The 17,418-nt window shown below is 40.5% G+C and overlaps 1 long non-coding RNA gene across 1 annotated transcript; it reads left to right on the forward strand.

Moving 5' to 3' along the window:
• Nucleotides 1-62: 62 nt before the first annotated feature.
• Nucleotides 63-16,644, forward strand: LOC103667930. Its single transcript, XR_569902.2, has 3 exons — nucleotides 63-209; nucleotides 10,048-10,197; nucleotides 16,318-16,644. It is a non-coding gene; the product is annotated as an uncharacterized LOC103667930 (long non-coding RNA).
• Nucleotides 16,645-17,418: the final 774 nt, after the last annotated feature.

Below are 17,418 nucleotides of genomic sequence, written 5' to 3' on the forward strand. Positions count from 1 at the left end.
GCACTCACGCCTTCCGCGCGCCAGACCCCGCCCCTCGGAGGCCCCGCCCAGGGCGCGCTGCCAGGGGTTTCCATGGTGATGGCAAACAAGCCTCAACTGCCTCAGCTACAACTGCCAACTTCCCCGCGTTCCACCCTCCTCTAGGTGCTCAGAGGGATGATCGAGGTGCCGGATGCAAAGAGCGGGAGCGTGGAGACTCGGAGCCCGAGGTGAGGGGCGGGACGCGCGGTGGGTCCGAGGCTGAGGGCCGCACTGCTGGGACCGAGAACTGGGCCCTCGGGTGTGGGGACAGCGGGACTGAGATCTGGAGTGTACGTTGGTGGGGGAGGGGGGATTTGTTGTAGAGGTAGCCAAGATTCTTGGCTCCAGTGGGGGAATCGCTAGTCTATCTGGGGAGATGGAGGCAAGAGGATCCAGAGGGACCGAGTTTGAGGAATGCGTTCCTTGGGCCAAGGATGTCGGGGGAGTCCTAGACGGTGGGCATCCAAGGACCTGGAGGTCTGAGACGTCTGTGCCAGCCTGCAGGGACACCTTTAAGGGTAGTGAGATGTGGCGGGGGGAAAAAGGCTTTTAATTAGTTAAATGCAGTACATTCACATATTTCAAAAGTCACAAACTTGCACAAGGCTTTATTACTCAAAAACTCTTTCTCCTCTGTATAGCCCCATTTCCTGCCTCCCTGAGGAAATATTTTCGAACCTTTGAACTTTTCTTCTCCAGAAATTTTACTTCTTCCTCTTCTATCTGCATCTCTTCTCTGTGGTCTTCCTTTATATCTGCTTCAGTGAATTTGAACACCAGTCTGAAATATTTCCTCATTGATTTCCTTTGTCTCTTGGTCACACTTTGCTGCTGCTTGTGCAGTCAGCCATTTGTTTTTCTTTCCCTTTTTCTAGTCATACCCTTGACTACATTTTGCACTGGTTCCTTTTTGACAACTGGAATGAGCCTAAATTCAGAGGTGTGGGAATGGGTCCAGAGCTTTGTCTCAAGCTCTCATATATTTTCTGTATGATCAAAATTTTCATGTGTAGTTTTTTTTTTCCATTTTAAAAATAAGAAATGTGACATATAAGGGATATATTGTAAAACATGTCTTGAAGGTGAAAAGAATACTACATAACCTAAAAATCTGTATATCTATCAGTAATCTTAGTAGAACTCTACCCTAATTTATAACCCTTGGTATAGTCTCAATCATTAACCCCCCCATTCCTGTTTTGAATTTTATACTCGTAAATTACTTGTTTTTCACTAGAATTTAAATTGTTTGTATCCCAGGGGGGGAAAATGTATTGAATAGTTTTGATGTCGGAAAGACGTTAGGTTCAAAAGAAATAATTCTTGAGACATCTTTGGTGCAAAAGGTGATTTTATTAAAGCACGGGGACAGGACCTATGGGCAGAAAGAGCTGCAATGGGTCATGAGGCCTGGCCCATTATATACTTTCAAGTTGGGAGGGGGTTAGGGATAGCATAAGTCTCTAAGGAATTTTGGAAGCAAGGTTTCCAGGACCTTGAAGGCGCTAGCTATTTTTGCGAAAAGGTCATTTATTACCCTCTATAAAACCTGTCATGAGACCCTTCAGATGTATATCAGTGGGCCGTATGCTTGATGATGATTACAAACACATATATTGGAGGGTTTAGAGATAACGGAAGTTTCGCGAGGAAACTTTATACGTTACAGTAGACTTAAAGGATCCTGGGGGAAAGGGGTGTCAGGCTAGGACTGCCTTTTGCCCTTAGCAAAGTATTAACATTGAGGCAGTTGAGTCCTTAGAGGAATGTCACTCTGCCTGTTTCAAGGACTTGTCAATAGGATGTAGGTAGTAAAGAAATTTAGTAGTTTTTCTTCTGCCTTTGTTTCCCCACATTGGTTTTGCATGTCTTTGGATTCTATATGTAAATTGTTTTCATACTCTGTTTTCTTCAGTGCCTTTCTTTTGTTAATTAACCTTGTCTGTTGTCTTCACAGGATTATCCTAAGACCAAGCACAAAGCTATAATATTTTTTGCTGTTTTATAGTATTCCATTCAATAAGCAGGCAACACCTTATTTCTCCACTATTCTGTTAAGGACATATAGGTTGTTTCCAGTTTGGGATATTATAAACAGTGGTGCTTTTAACCAGCATGTGTCTTTTGGGGCACCCATGATGTGGGAAACAAAGACAGTAGATAAAATTAAATGTGCATATAACCTTCAGCCCATTGACAAATACTTAAGGCTGGCAGAACATAATGTTCCTCCAGGAAGCCCCTAACAGTGCTAGAGAGAAAAACAATCTTGGTTTGACAATAGCGAGGTCTCTGGTTTCCTGTATCTTCTTTAGCATATGAAGATCCTTTTACAACTTGCCTTATCAAGAATTCTTTCTGGTTGTCAGCTCCAGACTTCAGCCTACCAAACCTCACCTATATTCCAGGTCAAATGTACCAGACTTACTTTAGACTATACCTACAGTGGAATTCCTGGTTTATAGAATTTGCCCACATTTACCTTCACCACATAAAGATACTTTGTAAAACAGTTATTCCAGTTTACCTCCCTAAAGCCGGTGGAATTGCTAGATTATATATAGAGGGAGTAAATATTTAGCTTTGTAAGCAATTACCAAACTTTTCCAGAGTGTCTGTACCATTTTGCATTCCCGTTAGCAATGCGTGAGAGTTCCAGTTGCTTTACATCTACACTAGTACCTCCTATTGTCAATTTTAAAAACGTAAAATATTTATTTTGGCCATTCTTTTTTTTTTTTTTTAAAGATTTTATTTATTTATTCAACAGAGAGACAGACAGCCAGCGAGAGAGGGAACACAAGCAGGGGGAGCGGGAGAGGAAGAAGCAGGCTCCCAGCGGAGGAGCCTGACGTGGGGCTCGATCCCAGAACGCCGGGATCACGCCCTGAGCCGAAGGCAGACGCCCAACCGCTGTGCCACCCAGGCGCCCCCTATTTTGGCCATTCTAATGGAGTATATGGCCATGTTTTATTATGACTTTAATTCGCATGTCACTAATGGCTAATAATGTTAATTATCTTTTCATGAGCTTATTTGTCATCCTTATATCCCTTTTTAAGTATCTAGACAAGTATTTTTCCCATTTTAAAAAAACTGAGTTGTTTCCTTTCTGTTGAGTTTTGACAGTTCCTTATTCTATCTGTGGAAATAAATTTTTTTTAAAGACTTTATTTGACAGAGAGAGTACAAACAGAGGGAAGGGCAGAGGATGTGAGAGAAGCTGGCTCCCCGCGGAGCAGGGAGCCCAATGTGGGACTTGATCCCAGGACCCTGGGATCATGACCTAAGCCGGAGACAGATGCTTAACCAACTGAGCCACCCAGGTGCCCCCAAATATGTGGAAATTTAAATTAAAAATATAATACTATTTATGATAGGTTGGCAAAATTAAAATACTTAGGTATCTAACAAATGTAACAAAACATAGGCAGGACTTATTTTTTATGCTAAAAACTACAAAATACTTATGCAAGAAATCCAAGAAGATTTAAGTAAATGAACAGACGTATTGTATTCAGATTGGAAGACTCAACATAGTACAGATAAATGTCAATTCTCTCCCAAAATGATATATAGGTTTAACATATTTCCTATCAAAATCCCAGCAATATTTTTATAAGGTACAGACATTCTAAAATGTATATGGAAAGTCAAAGGAACAATAGTCAAACAATTCTGAAAAAGATGAATAAAGTTGAACACATGCCTCAGAAGTTTGGAAATTAGCATAAAGTTGCAAGGAAGGTAATTAAGTATTGATGAAAAGATACTCAAGATACATCAGTGGGACAGAGAAGAGTCCACTTGGGGCGCCTGGGTGGCTCAGTCGTTAAGTGTCTGCCTTCAGCACAGGTCATGATCCCAACGTTCTGGGATCGAGACCCGCATTGGGCTCCCTGCTCAGCGGGAAGACTGCTTCTCCCTCTCCCACTGCCCCTGCTTGTGTTCCCTCTCTCGCTGCCTCTCTCTGTGTCAAATAAATAAATAAAATGTTTAAATATATATATATATATATTTTTTTTCCTTGTTGATTCATAGAATCATATAATATTTCTTCTTTAGCCTGTTAATATGCTGTATTACATTGAATTTCCCATGGATCAGCCTTGCCTATCCCAAACTCTACTTGGTCATGGTGTATAATTATTTTTCTATATTATTGAGTTCTATTTGGTGATATTTTGTGAAGGATTTAGCATCTATATTTATGAGGGATATTAGTCTAGTTTTCTTTTTTCATGTTCTTGGGCTTGGTATCAGGGTTTAACACTGACCTCTAAATGAGTTGGGGAAGTGTTTCCTTCTTCCATTTTCTGAAAGAGATTGTTTAAAGTTGGTTTTATTTTTTCTTTAAATATTTGGTATAACTTTACAGTGAAACCATTGAGTCAGGAGATTTTGAGGGGCATTCTTTTTAAGAAGATTTTATTTATTTATTTTAGAGGTAGCGAGGACGAGCAGGGGAAGGAGCAGAGGAAGAGGGACAAGCAGACGCAGAGTCCCACACAAGGCTCCATCCCAGGACCCTGAGGTCATGACCTGGCCTGAAATTGAGTCAACCGACTGAGCCATCCAGGTGCCCCTCAAGTGGCATTTTTATTTTTATTTTATTTTTTTTAAAAGATTTTATTTATTTATTTGACAGAGAGAGAGGCAGCGAGAGAGGGGACCACAAGCAGGGGGAGTGGGAGAGGAAGAAGCAGGCTTCGCGCTGAGCAAGGAGCTGATGCAGGACATGATTGCAGGACCCTGGGATCATGACCTGAGCCGAAGGCAGACGCTTAACGACTAAGCCACCCAGGGGCCTCATCGAGGGGCATTTTAAAATTATAAATTCAATTTGTTTAATATTATAGGGTTGCTTAAATTATCTGTTTTATGTTGGGTGACCTGTGTTAGTAGCTTTTTGAGGAATTGGTACATTTCTCATCTAAGTTCTCAAATTTATGTGAATAGAGTTCTATACAGTTTTTCCATATTGCCCTTTGAGGTCATTCTCCCCAAATTGGAATATTTTCTTTCTTTTTTTAAGATTTTATTTATTTATTTGTTAGAGAACATAAGCAGGGGTAGCAGCAGGCAAAGGGAGAAGCAGGCTCCCCACTGAGCAAGGAACCTGATGCGGGACCCGATTGCAAGACCCGATTGCAGGACCCCGGGATCATGACCTGAGCCAAAGGCAGATGCTTAACTGACTGAGCCACCCAGGCCTCCCAAAAATTGGAATATTTTCAGTCATTATTTCTTCGGATACTTTCCAGCCCCACACACTTTCTCCTTCCCTTTTGGGGCTCCCATGACATGAATATTATATCTTTTATTATAGTCTCACAGGTTCCTGAGGTTCAGTTGTTTTTTTTTTTGTTTTTTTTTTTGTTTTTTTTTCCTGCTCTATTTTCTCTGTCATTCAGATTGGGTAATTTCAATTATTTGTATTCAAGTTCACTGATACCCTGCTATTCCCCCCCATCCCACTTCATTCTACTTTTGGGCCCATCTAGTGAGTTTTTTATTTTGGTAATTATATTTTGTGGTTCTAGAATTTCTGTTTGGTTCTTTAAATCCGTTTCTTTGCTGAGCTATATTTGTTCAGTTGTTTCAAACATGTTCCTAATTACTCACTGAAGCATTTTTGTGATGGCTGTTTTAAAATTCTTGTTAGATATTGCAGATAATGGGGTTGATATTGGTTTTCTTTTCTCATTCAAGTGGCTATTTTCATGGCTCTTTATATGACATTTCTTTAGAATTGGATCCTGGACATTTTGAGCAATTTTTTGAGGTTCTTACTAAATCTTCTGTTTGTTTGTTTGTTTGTTTTTCAAGATTTATTTATTTTTTATTTTTATTTTTATCTAAGTTTTTTTTTTTTTTTAAGATTTTATTTATTTATTTGATAGTGAGAGAGACAGCCAGCGAGAGAGGAAACACAAGCAGGGGGAGCGGGAGAGGAAGAAGCAGGCTCCCAGCAGAGGAGCCTCATGTGTGGCTCGATCCCATAACGCCGAGATCACGCCCTGAGCCGAAGGCAGACGCTTAACGACTGAGCCACCCAGGCGCCCCTATCTAAGTTTTTATTTATTTACTTGAGAGAGAGCATGAGAGAGAGAGCACAAGCAGGGTGGTGGGGTATAGGGAGAAGCAGACTCCTTGCCGAGCAGGGAACCCCATGCAGGACTTGATCCCAGGACCCTGGGATCATGACCTGAGCCTAAGGCAGACGCTTAACTGACTGAGCCACCCAGGCCTCCAGATTTATTTATTTTAGAGAGAGAGAGAGAGCAGGGGGAGGGGCAGAGAGAGGGAGAGCGAATCTTCAAGTAGATTCCCTGCTGAGCGCAGAGCCCGTTGCAGGGCTCAATGCCAGGACCCTGAGATCATGGCCTGAGCCAAAATCAAGAGTCCTACTACACTCAACTGACCGAGCCACCCAGGCATCCCCTAAATCCTCTGTTTTTAGGAGTTCTTCTCTGACACCACATTGGCAAGGGAAAGGAAGGTGCTATCTCATTACTGCCCAATAGGGTGGAAGTCCAGGTTCTCCATCTGGCCTCTGTTGACAGTCTGGAGATCGGGAATGGAAGGGATGTTTTACTCTAGTGGATTGTGGTGGCTGTCAGGTTTCCCACTGGACCTTCAATGACAGCACCTTGGTAGGAGGGTAAGCTGTGCCATGTCACAGCCTAAAAGAGAGTGTAAGTCTGGGCTTTCTCTTAGGCCTTTGCTGATATGCGTAGGTGTCACACTTTTTTTCTGTGGAGTTTGGCTGGAGCAAGATGTTTATTATCTAAAAGTTTTCTGTCTTGTAAGGCTGCCCCTTTCCTGTCCTTTGGCTGGAAAAGCATGCTATACTTAGGCTTTTAAAAATCTGCATTCATTGACATTTTCAGATTGCTGGCTATTCTTTTTTTTTTTTTTTTTTTTAAGATTTTATGTATGTACTTGAGAGAAAACGAGAGAGAGAGAGATGAAGAGAAGGAGCAGGGGGAAAGAGAAGCAGGCTCCCCGCTGAGCAGGGAGCCTGTTATGGGGCTCGATCCCAGGACTCCAGGATCATGACCTGAGCCTAAGGCAGACACTTAACCAACTAAGCCACCCAGGCACCCCAGATTACTGGCTTTTCTAACACATAGTCTGGAATATACAAGGCAAAAAGAAAACCCAGGGACCCCAACATTATGTCATTTCTTGGGTCCCAAGATCCCTTCTTGATCTGCCATTTTTTCTCTGCCTTTCAGTCTTGCTTATTTATATAATGTTAAGGATGTTTAGTTGTACTTAGTGGAGGAATATGAAGTGTATCTACTCTATCTTGTCCTGGATTGGAAGCTTTGCCTTCATTTTTGAAAGTTATATTTTCTATCTCTACATTTAGAGTTTTGTCTTTCAGTACTTTAAAGCTGTCATTCCACTGTCCTTTTTCTTGCATTGTTTCCAGTGAGAAATCTTATGTCATCCTTATATATGTTGTTTATTGTCTGTTTTTACTGACTTGAGTTTTGGGGTTTTTTTTAATCACTTGTTTTGAGCAATTTGATTATGATGTTCTTTGGTATAGTTTTCTTTGTCTCATTTGTGTACGCTGCATTGAGCTTCTTGGAATTGCAGATTTACAGTTAAAAAGTTGTAGGCTAGCATTTCTTCAAATATTTTGTTTTGTTTTCCCCACCTCCCCTTTCAGTTATCTATATATTAGTCTGAAGTCATCACACAGCTTCTGATGTTCTTTTCATTTGGGGGAGAATTTTTTTTTTTTTTTGAGAAATGAACTTGATTGTTCTTTGCTCATTTTTATTTATTTTTATTATTTAAACGATTTAATTTATTTTTTGAGAGAGTGGGAAAGAGAGAGAGAGAACAAATAGGGGGAGAGGCAGAAGGAAAGGGGGAAGCAGACTCCTGGCTGAGCAGGGAGCCTGACCCTGCTGAGCCTGACCCGGGGCTTGATCTCAGGGTCCTGGGCAGATGCTTAACCAACTGAGCCACCCAGGTGCCCCACTCATTTTTATTTTAAGCAAACATTGTTATAAGAATAAAGCAGTTGAGGGGGTGCCTCGGTGATTCAGTTGATTGAGCATCTGACTCATGGTTTTGGCTCATATTATCATCTCAGGATTGTAAGATTGAGCCCCATGTTAGGCTCTGTCCAGAGAGGGGAGTCTGCTTAAGATTCTCTCCCTCCCCCCCCTTGCTCTGCCCCTCCCCCTGCTCACATGCTCTCTCTTAAATAAATAAATAAATAAATAAAACCTTAAAAAAAAAGAAGAAAGCAGATGGTTGCTTATGACCACAAGGCATTAAGAAGAATTATTTTATTGGTTCTGTTATCATAACAATTATTAAAGCCATAGACAGTGGGTTAAAAACCAGGTTTGATCATCAAGGTGAAATTCAACTTCCATCATTAGTTATACTCTGTAACTATACCTCTTACTGCAAACAAGTAAGCCAGTATTGGTTAAGTGTAAGAGTTTTTGTTCCTAGTAATCTAATTACCAAATTTTGTCATGACATTTAAGGCATCCTTGCCTTAACTTGACAAGTATTTATATTCCCAATATGTTCAAGGCATCTGAATATATCCTTTTTTAGGACTTCTATTTTTCTGCAATTTGGAGAACTTATTGTTCTTGGAGTATTACCCCAAATTAATTCTCTTTTCTCACCTTCTAGAGCATTCAGCAGTTAGCTATTCGAATTGCCAGTTTTGTCCCTTATAGCTAAAGCTTACGCTTCCTCTTTTCTTTTGCACTGCATTTGAAGTCATCGATTGCATCTTCCAGCTCACCATTTCACTGTACAAGTTTTGTTTATTCTGATATTTCCTTAATATTGTTAGCATTTCTTTCAGATTTTGACACTATTTTTAATGTAAGAATGAACAAAACTGCTGTTTTGCATAAAAGATACTCTTTTACAGGTGCCTTAGTCTCTCATATATCTCTCGCTTTCTTTTTTTTTTTTTTAAGATTTTATTTATTTATTTGACACAGAGAGAGAGACGGCCAGCGAGAGAGGGAACACAAGGAGGGGGAGCGGGAGAGGAAGAAGCAGGCTCCCAGCGGAGCAGGGAGCCCGATGCGGTGCTCGATCCCAGGACTCTGGGACCACGTCCTGAGCAAAAGGCAGATGCCTAACGACTGAGCCACCCAGGCGCCCTCCCATATTTCTCTGAATATGTTAGACACGTCTTTCAAAATCTCCTGTTTGGTGTATTGGCTTAGTTTCCTTCGGTATTATTTTTTGTCCTTCCAGTTGGGTAATGCTCTTTGGGGTGTTGGTTTTTCTCAGATGTCATGCGAGAGTTCCTGCTGGCATGACTCTAAGTACTGTTTACCTATACCCTATACCTATGCCCTATATTGGCAACAGGATGGCGTGTGGTGTGGTCTCGGCACCAGGAGACAGTAGTGATGTGGCATTCCCAAGGTATCTTAGCTGCTGCCAGACACCAAGGGCACTTCTCTGCCTCACTGGTCATACTAACCATGTCAGTCTGGGAGTGGACCCATAGCTGCTTTCCCGCCATCTGGGCCCGAGGAGGAGGGAGCCCCAGTGCTCAGCTGTCTCTGAGCTTCTTGCATCTGTCCAAGCTGTCCTCTTCTGCAGGTTCTCAACTGTGGATCCAACTCTGTGGTCATTCCAGCTTCTTTGAATCCCTTGAAATTTCATGTCCACTGGGGGTGACACTTCTCATTTTTCAGCAATGACACCCATTTATGTTTTTAAAATAGCTTTTGTCATTTCTATAGTTTTTGGTTAGAAGTCCTACTGAGGTATGTGCTCTGAGTGCCATTTTGATTCCATTCAGTCGTAGACTCTTTGTAATATTAGGTACCGCTTGTAGGTGGGGTGGGCATATCTGTACAAGCTTTAGAATCAAGAGTCTTGGGATTAAATCTCATTTATATAATTTCATTCATCCTTACCTTCCTCATCTATAAATGGGGAAAATAATGTTTATTACGTATTCCTGTTACATATATTAAATGCAGAATTATTTAGTTTTTGCTTTGTTTTCAGCCACAAAAGATTGCACCCAAACTAGTTTGATGCTCTCCTGTCCAGAGTCCCTTCTCTGATGCCTGGTCCTGAAGGCCCTGGAGGCCCAACTCACCCTGGTGCTGTCTGCGGAGATGTGCAGAATTTCCAACATTGAAGATGGGGCATCAGGTGTTCATTTCGGTTTTTGTTTAACTCTAATCAGAAGATTATATCAAATGGCCTTAAAAAAAAAAAGACAGAAACCGTGGAAAACATATATTAAAGTATTCAAGTCCCACAGAATTGAAGCAGACTGGTGGTGAAGGGCAGTGACATGGATAGTATTAGTCAAAACAGCTTAAACTGATAGAGCTTGTTTTATAGGAAAACTCCCCTGACTTCAGTCTAACCTTATACAGGGAGGCCAGGAACTATGAGCAGCTTTATTACAGAAGTGGAAGCTGTGCAACCAATTTGCACCAAGAACTTGTGAAATCAGTATTTTTAAAAAATTTCCTTTTCAGTATTTTGTAATGCCTCGAAATGTCTCTTGCATTTTGAGCTTATTTCAATTGATACTGTACTAGTGTACCTCAGCAATTAAATATATATTGAAAGGATTTGTTATATGAAATAAAAAAATAAAAAAATAAATAAAAATACCATGTTTCTCTAAACACATTTGAGAGACATGCTTTTGAAAAATTCAATTAAAGGTATTAGATTAGGTTTTGTTTAATTTTGATTTTTTTCATCCTAATCTTTTTTTTAAAAAAAGATTTTATTTATTTATTTTAGAGAGAGAGAGTGCACGGAAGCAGGGGAGAAGCAGAGGCACAGGGAGAGGGAGACAATCCTCATACTGAGTGCAGAGCCTGATCCGGGGCTCCGTCCCACGACCCTGACATCATGACCCAAATGGAAACAAGAGTCCGACCTCAGTCAACTGAGCCACCCAGGAGCCCCTTTTCATCCTAATCTTTTTGGGTTTTTTCAAGTTTTATTTTTATTTAAGTACTCTCTACACCCAACATGCGGCTCAAACTCACAACCCCAGGATCAAGAATCACATGCTTTTATGACAGAGCCAGCCAGGTGCCCCTCTAATCTGTTTTTCTTCATTTATAATCCTTAAGGTAAATTAAGATTTTACAACATTCAATCTGTAAATTGAAACATAATACTGTAGGTTTTTGGTCTTTGTGATTATATGAAATTGTGAAGCCTCAATTTAAAGCTTCCTTTTACTGTTATTTTATTTATTTTAAAGATTTTACTTAATTACGAGAGAGATTGAGCATGAGCTGGGTAGGGGAGGCAGAGGGAGAGGGTAAAATTTCTATTACCAAGTTAAAATGAATTATTTTTCACAGAAAGATTCATATGACTCAGGATATAGTCGTCCTTGGGGGTAAGACTTATTACATTATAAGGATGGAAGGCAGAATCAGCAGGGGAAAAAGGCTCACGGGGTGATATTTAGAAGAAACCAGACCTGAGCTTCCCAGAGTCCTCTTAGTGGAGTCACACAGGATGTACTGAATTTCCCCAGCAACAAGCTGCAACAACTTTTGTGAAGTGTGGTCTACAAGGGAAGCTCACAGGAGGCTAGGGATTCAGGACCTTCCTCTGGAGTCAGTCATGGAGGCACCCAGTGCTGGTGTTACTTGTGGCAGTCACTGAAATTCCAGATGTTCAGAAGGAAAACACGTGTTCAGCATACACGTTGTTTGTCAGTTTAGGTGCAGAGAGCCACTCTTATCATTTAGGGCAAGTTTTATATGAGTGTAGGCAACTGTTTACCAGGCAAGTTCTCAGATGCCAGCCGAGGGCCAGCCTTGCAAGCAGGCCCTGATAAGGTTAGCAGGTTCAGGCCTGCAGTGTTAATTCTTTTTGGCAGGAAATATAAATGGTATAAACAAACCAATTAAACAACCGAAATTGTCAGAATGGATTTAAAAAAGATCCAGTGTTTATAAGAAAGTCTGTATAGGTAGTTTTTTTTTTTTAAGATTTTATTCATTTATTTTAGAGAGAATGAGTCGGAGGTGGGGGCAGAGAAAGAGGGAGAAGCAGACTCCTTGATGAGCCGGGAGCTCGACGAGGAGCTCGATCCCAGGACCCTGGGATCATGACCTGAGCCGAAGGAAGACGTTTAACCGACTGAGACATCCAAGCGCCCCATAGTCTATATAGGTAGTTTTAAAGATAAAGGGATAGAAAAAGATATAACATAGAATAGTAAACAAAAATCTGAAGTGATTGTATTAATATCAGACAAAGTAGACTTCTGAACAATGAAAATTACCAGAGATAAAGAGAAATAGTATATAATGAAAAAAAAAAGAACTGAATAGCCAAAACTATTTTAAGTAAGCTCTACACCCAGCATGGGGCTGGAACTGATGACCCTGAGATCAAGTCGCACATTCCACCAACTGAGCCAGCCAGGTGAGGCACCTGCCCGAACTGTTAAGAAAAAGAATGAAGTTTGAAGAATCATACTACCCGATTTTAAGATTTACTATGAAGCTATAAGAATTAAGATAGTATGGTGTTGGTGAAGGGATTGATAATTAGTAGAATAGAAATGTCCAGAGGAGCGCCTGGGTGGCACAGCGGTTAAGCGTCTGCCTTTGGCTCAGGGCATGATCCCGGCGTTCTGGGATCGAGCCCCACATCAGGCTCCTCTGCTATGAGCCTGCTTCTTCCTCTCCCACTCCCCCTGCTTGTGTTCCCTCTCTCGCTGGCTGTCTCTATCTCTGTCAAATAAATAAATAAAATCTTAAAAAAAAAAAAAAAGAAATGTCCAGAAATTGACACAAAGATGACCAATTGATTTTTGACAGACTTGCAGAAATTCAATGGCAAAAGGATAGCCTTTAAGACTTTAGTGCTGGAATGATTGGATATCCATTTGCAGATAAAATGAATCCTAACTGAAACCTCACGCCTTTTATGTTAACTCAGAATGGCTCACAGATCTAAATATAAAACTATAAAATGATTTGTTGGTTAAATCCCTTAGGGATCAGGTTGCAGTAACAGCAATTGAAATATATTCTACGAATGCCTCCCTTATGGTCTGTGTAATAGTAATATCATCACCATTGTTTTATAAATGAGGAAAGAGAGGCAAATAGATAAGCAACTTAAAGGCACATAGCTTGTAGATGGGTTTTGCAGAAATGGTTTATGAGGGATCTGTGTGACAGAAGAAGGTGGTGAAGCAAGGGGTGGGGAGCTTTCTCAGGACAGTCTCTGGATATTGGAAACTTGTTGCTTTTTCTGATGATTCTGTTAATCATACAATTGCTTGTCTGTGTGGTATTGCCTATTCTGTTCCTTGGCATCACTGCTTCAAAGGAAACCCCCATGATCCATGGACTAGAAAGGTGAAGTGGTTCAGCCCCCAGTGGCCCGTGTCAGTTGTCCTGACAGTGGACCCGGGTAGATTGTCCAGTGCTCAGATGCCCCACTCTGTCCTTACCTTACCCCATTTAACAAGTTCTGTTTTGTATCTCTCCGCACCATTTCGAGTTTATCCTTATAAATGTCATGCTTCTCTCAGCAAAGTTATACGTTGATACTTATATATTTATTACAATAAAAATAGGATTTAATTTTATTTTGTCATATTATTGGCAAACAGGAAAGTTTACAGATAATTTACTTAAATAGTTCAAATATCTTGGTAGTATTTCAGTATTTTTTTTCTTCGTTTGGTCTTCAATTTGTTTTTAAAACTTAACTCATTTTAATAGATAATCTTTTATTTCTTGAATTATTGCACTGATAAAAATTTGGGGACAATATTAATAGTAGTGATACTAAGTATCCTTGTTTGGTTACCAGATTTAATTTGATGGAGTTCTTTTGGTGATAAATCATGAGGTAAAATGTTGCATCGGGCTATCAAAAACCTTTAGTTCTGTTACAAGAGTATAATATCTCCCTGCTCCTTTTCTGAAATCATGTTCAGAGTCTCATAGCATATTATCTATATTCCAGTCACAAGAATCCTCTTTGGTTATTAATAAAATCCAGGGAGGTGCTTTACCTGCTCAGTCACTCCTCTGAGACTTTCTGCCTCCTGCCATGTTGTGATCTGTGGCAGTGATACAGATGACTTTTTTCCTAAGGGGGCTGTACAAATTGCCACAAATGTGGTGGCTTTAAACAGAAATTCTCTCACAGGTCTAGAGGCCAGAAGTCTGACATCAAGGTGTTGGTAAAATTGGCTCTTTCTGGAGTTTCTGAGAGGGGCTCCATTCTAGTCCCCTCTCCCAGCTTTTGGTGGCTGCTGGCAATCCTTGGTGTTCTTTGGTTTGTGGCTGCCCTACGATCTGTGCCACCATCTTCACATGGCTTTTTCTTCTATGTATCTCTGTACAGCTCCTTTTTTTTTGTCTTATAAGGACACCCGTCATTGGATTTAGGGCTCATCCTAATCCAGGATGATCTCATCTTGAGATCCTTTAATTATACCTGCAAAGAACCTTATTCCGAATAAGGTCACCTTCACAGGTTCCAGGGATTAGGACTTGGACATGTCTCCTTGGGAGGCCACTATTAAGCTCACTACACTACTAATTTGTTTAGTAAATGTTAACAACTGGCCCCAGCCCCTGTTTTTGGTCAGGAATGGTGCCAGGCACTGGAAATATGAAGATGACTAAGAGTGATATCTTTTTTAACATCACAGAGTTTAATTCCAAAAAAAGATATAAAAACCTTCATGCCCATAATGAGATATAAGTATAATGAAGAGATAAATACAAATCTTGTGGAAACACAAATTAGGATACTCACAAAGTAATTCCTTAAAAAGAATGTTTGCCTAAAAGTGCCCTGTCCGATATGAAGGCACATGTGGCTGTTGAGCACTTGAACTGTGGCTGCTATGACTAAAAAACTGAATTTTTCCTTTTAATTTTTTTTAAGATTTACTTTTTTTATTTTGAAAGAGAGAGCATGTGCAGGGCGAGGGGCAGAGGGAATCTTTCAAGCAGATTCTCTGCTGAGCACGGAGCCCAGTGATGTGAGGCTCAATCCCACAACCCATGAGATCATGACCTGAGCCGAAACCGAGTCAAAGGCTTTACCAACTGAGCCACCCAGGTACCCCTCCTTTTAATTTTAATGTAAGTTTGTATTAAATATAGATATTTGGAAGAAAAATAAATACAGATATTTGATTCAGTTACTGGGAAACTTTTACGTGTGCTTGGAATAATTTGGTATATAAATATTTTCTCAATAGTCAGTTTTAGGGGCTTCTGTATAGCTCGGTTGGGCGTCTGCCTTTGGCTCAGGTTGTGATCCTGGAGTCCTGGCATCCAGCCCAGCATTAGGCTCCCTGCCCAGTGAGGAGCCTGCTTCTCCCTCTCCTGCTCGCCCTGCTTGTGTTCTCATTCTGTCAAATAAATAAATAAAATCTTATTAAAGAATAGTAAATTTTATGAAATCTAAATATAGATCAAATATTTCTGATGAAAATTTAGCGTCTGAATTGAGATGCTCTTAAGTGTGAAATACATTTCAGATATTGAAGACTTAGTACAAAAAAAAAGCTTCGTTGTATTGTCTCCATTTCCTCATCTATGATACTTGATTGACAACACCTTCACTGTGATGATCATACCAGCAGTCTATTTGGAAGAGCATTGTCAATTTCAAATTTTACATCATTTTATTATTGGAGAGTTTACAGTGCCTACCAATTAATGGTAGGGTGGAAGAGGAGTGGGGTACTGGAAAAGTGTTCCTGCATCACAAAGTAAAAGCTGTACTGGTTCTCGGAGGAGTAGGACAGCAGTGTGCTAAGAGTAAGGGACTTGTGGGGCTCCTGGGTGGTTCAGTTGTTAAGCGTCTGCCTTCGACTCAGGGCGTGATCCCGGAGTTCTGGGATTGAGCCCCACATCGGGCTCCTACTGGGAGCCTGCTTCTTCCTCTCCCACTCCGCCTGCCTGTGTTCTGTCTCTCGCTGGCTGTGTCTCTCTCTGTCAAATAAATAAAATCTAAAAAAAAAAAAAAGAAGGGACTTGTAAAATCCAAAGTGATGAAAGTGTGTGAAATAAATATTAGAGGTATAAAACTCTTTGCAATAAAAGATGTAAAGTACCTTGAGAATGTTTGTATTGATTACATGTTGAAATAATATTTTGAATATTTAAAAAATAAAATGTTATTAAAGTTAATTTCACCTGTTTCTTGTTCCCTTTTTTATGTGACCACTATAAAATTTAAAATTACATATATGGCTCTCGTTATATATTTTTTTAATTAAAAAACATTTTTTAATTTTAGGTAAGAAGAGAGTTCGTGACCAGCGGGGAGGAACAGAAGGGAAAGGAGAAGAAGGGGGAAATAATCTTAAGCAGACTCTGAGCTAAAGGCAGACCCCAGTGCCAAGCTCCACCCTACAACCCTGAGATCATGACCTGAGCCAAAACCAAGAGTCAGATGTTCAACCAGCTGCGCTACCCAGGGACCCCATCTCATTATATTTTTATTGGACAGCACTGCCAGGTCGAAAATGGTGAAAGGGAATGAGATTAGGGAAGAAAGAATATTTTACAGAAGAGAGATAGGTATTTTTGGTCATGGTATTTAATAAATGTGGATTTAGCTTTATCCCAATGTCCTATTCTTGCTAGACATCCCCTTTTAAACAAACTTTTAAACAAATAACGAGGAATGTGAAAGGGTAAGAAGGAAGAGTATTTGCACGTGGTCTCAGTGTTAATCTCCATCTTTGGGCATGGGGGCAGTCAGAGCAATAGTAGTTCACCTTTCTCTCCAGAGGAATTTACTGAATCTGGAACCGCATTCTTAATACATTCGGAATGAAGTATCTGAAAAAAAAAAAGAAAGAAAGAAAGAAATCTTGATAATATCTCTGGAAATTTTGAAACCAGAGATCTCTGTCAAGTAAAAAAAAATCTTTAAACATTTTGTTCTCTTAATTTTTTTGCCTTTTTTTTTTTAAAGATTTTATTTATTTATTCGACAGAGACAGAGACAGCCAGCTAGAGAGGGAACACAAGCAGGGGGAGTGGGAGAGGAAGAAGCAGGCTCATAGCGGAGGAGCCTGATGTGGGGTTCGATCCCATAACGCCGGGATCACGCCCTGAGCCGAAGGCAGACGCTTAACCGCTGTGCCACCCAGGCGCCCCTTGCCTTTTTTTAATTAAAGAGAATTTTATTATTGTTTTTATGTAGGTTCCACACCCAATGTGGGGCTTGAACTCAGGACCCTGAGATGACTGGGAGTCACACACACTACCAACTGAGCCAGCCAGGTGCCCCATAACTTTTATTTTTAATGGTAGTAAAATACACATAGGAGGGGCGCCTGGGTGGTTTAGTCGTTAAGCGCCTGCCTTCGGCTCAGGCCGTGATGCCGGC

This window comes from Ursus maritimus, unplaced genomic scaffold (assembly GCF_017311325.1).
Source record: "Ursus maritimus isolate PB19 unplaced genomic scaffold, ASM1731132v1 scaffold_7, whole genome shotgun sequence".
Classification (NCBI taxonomy): Eukaryota; Metazoa; Chordata; class Mammalia; order Carnivora; family Ursidae; genus Ursus; species Ursus maritimus.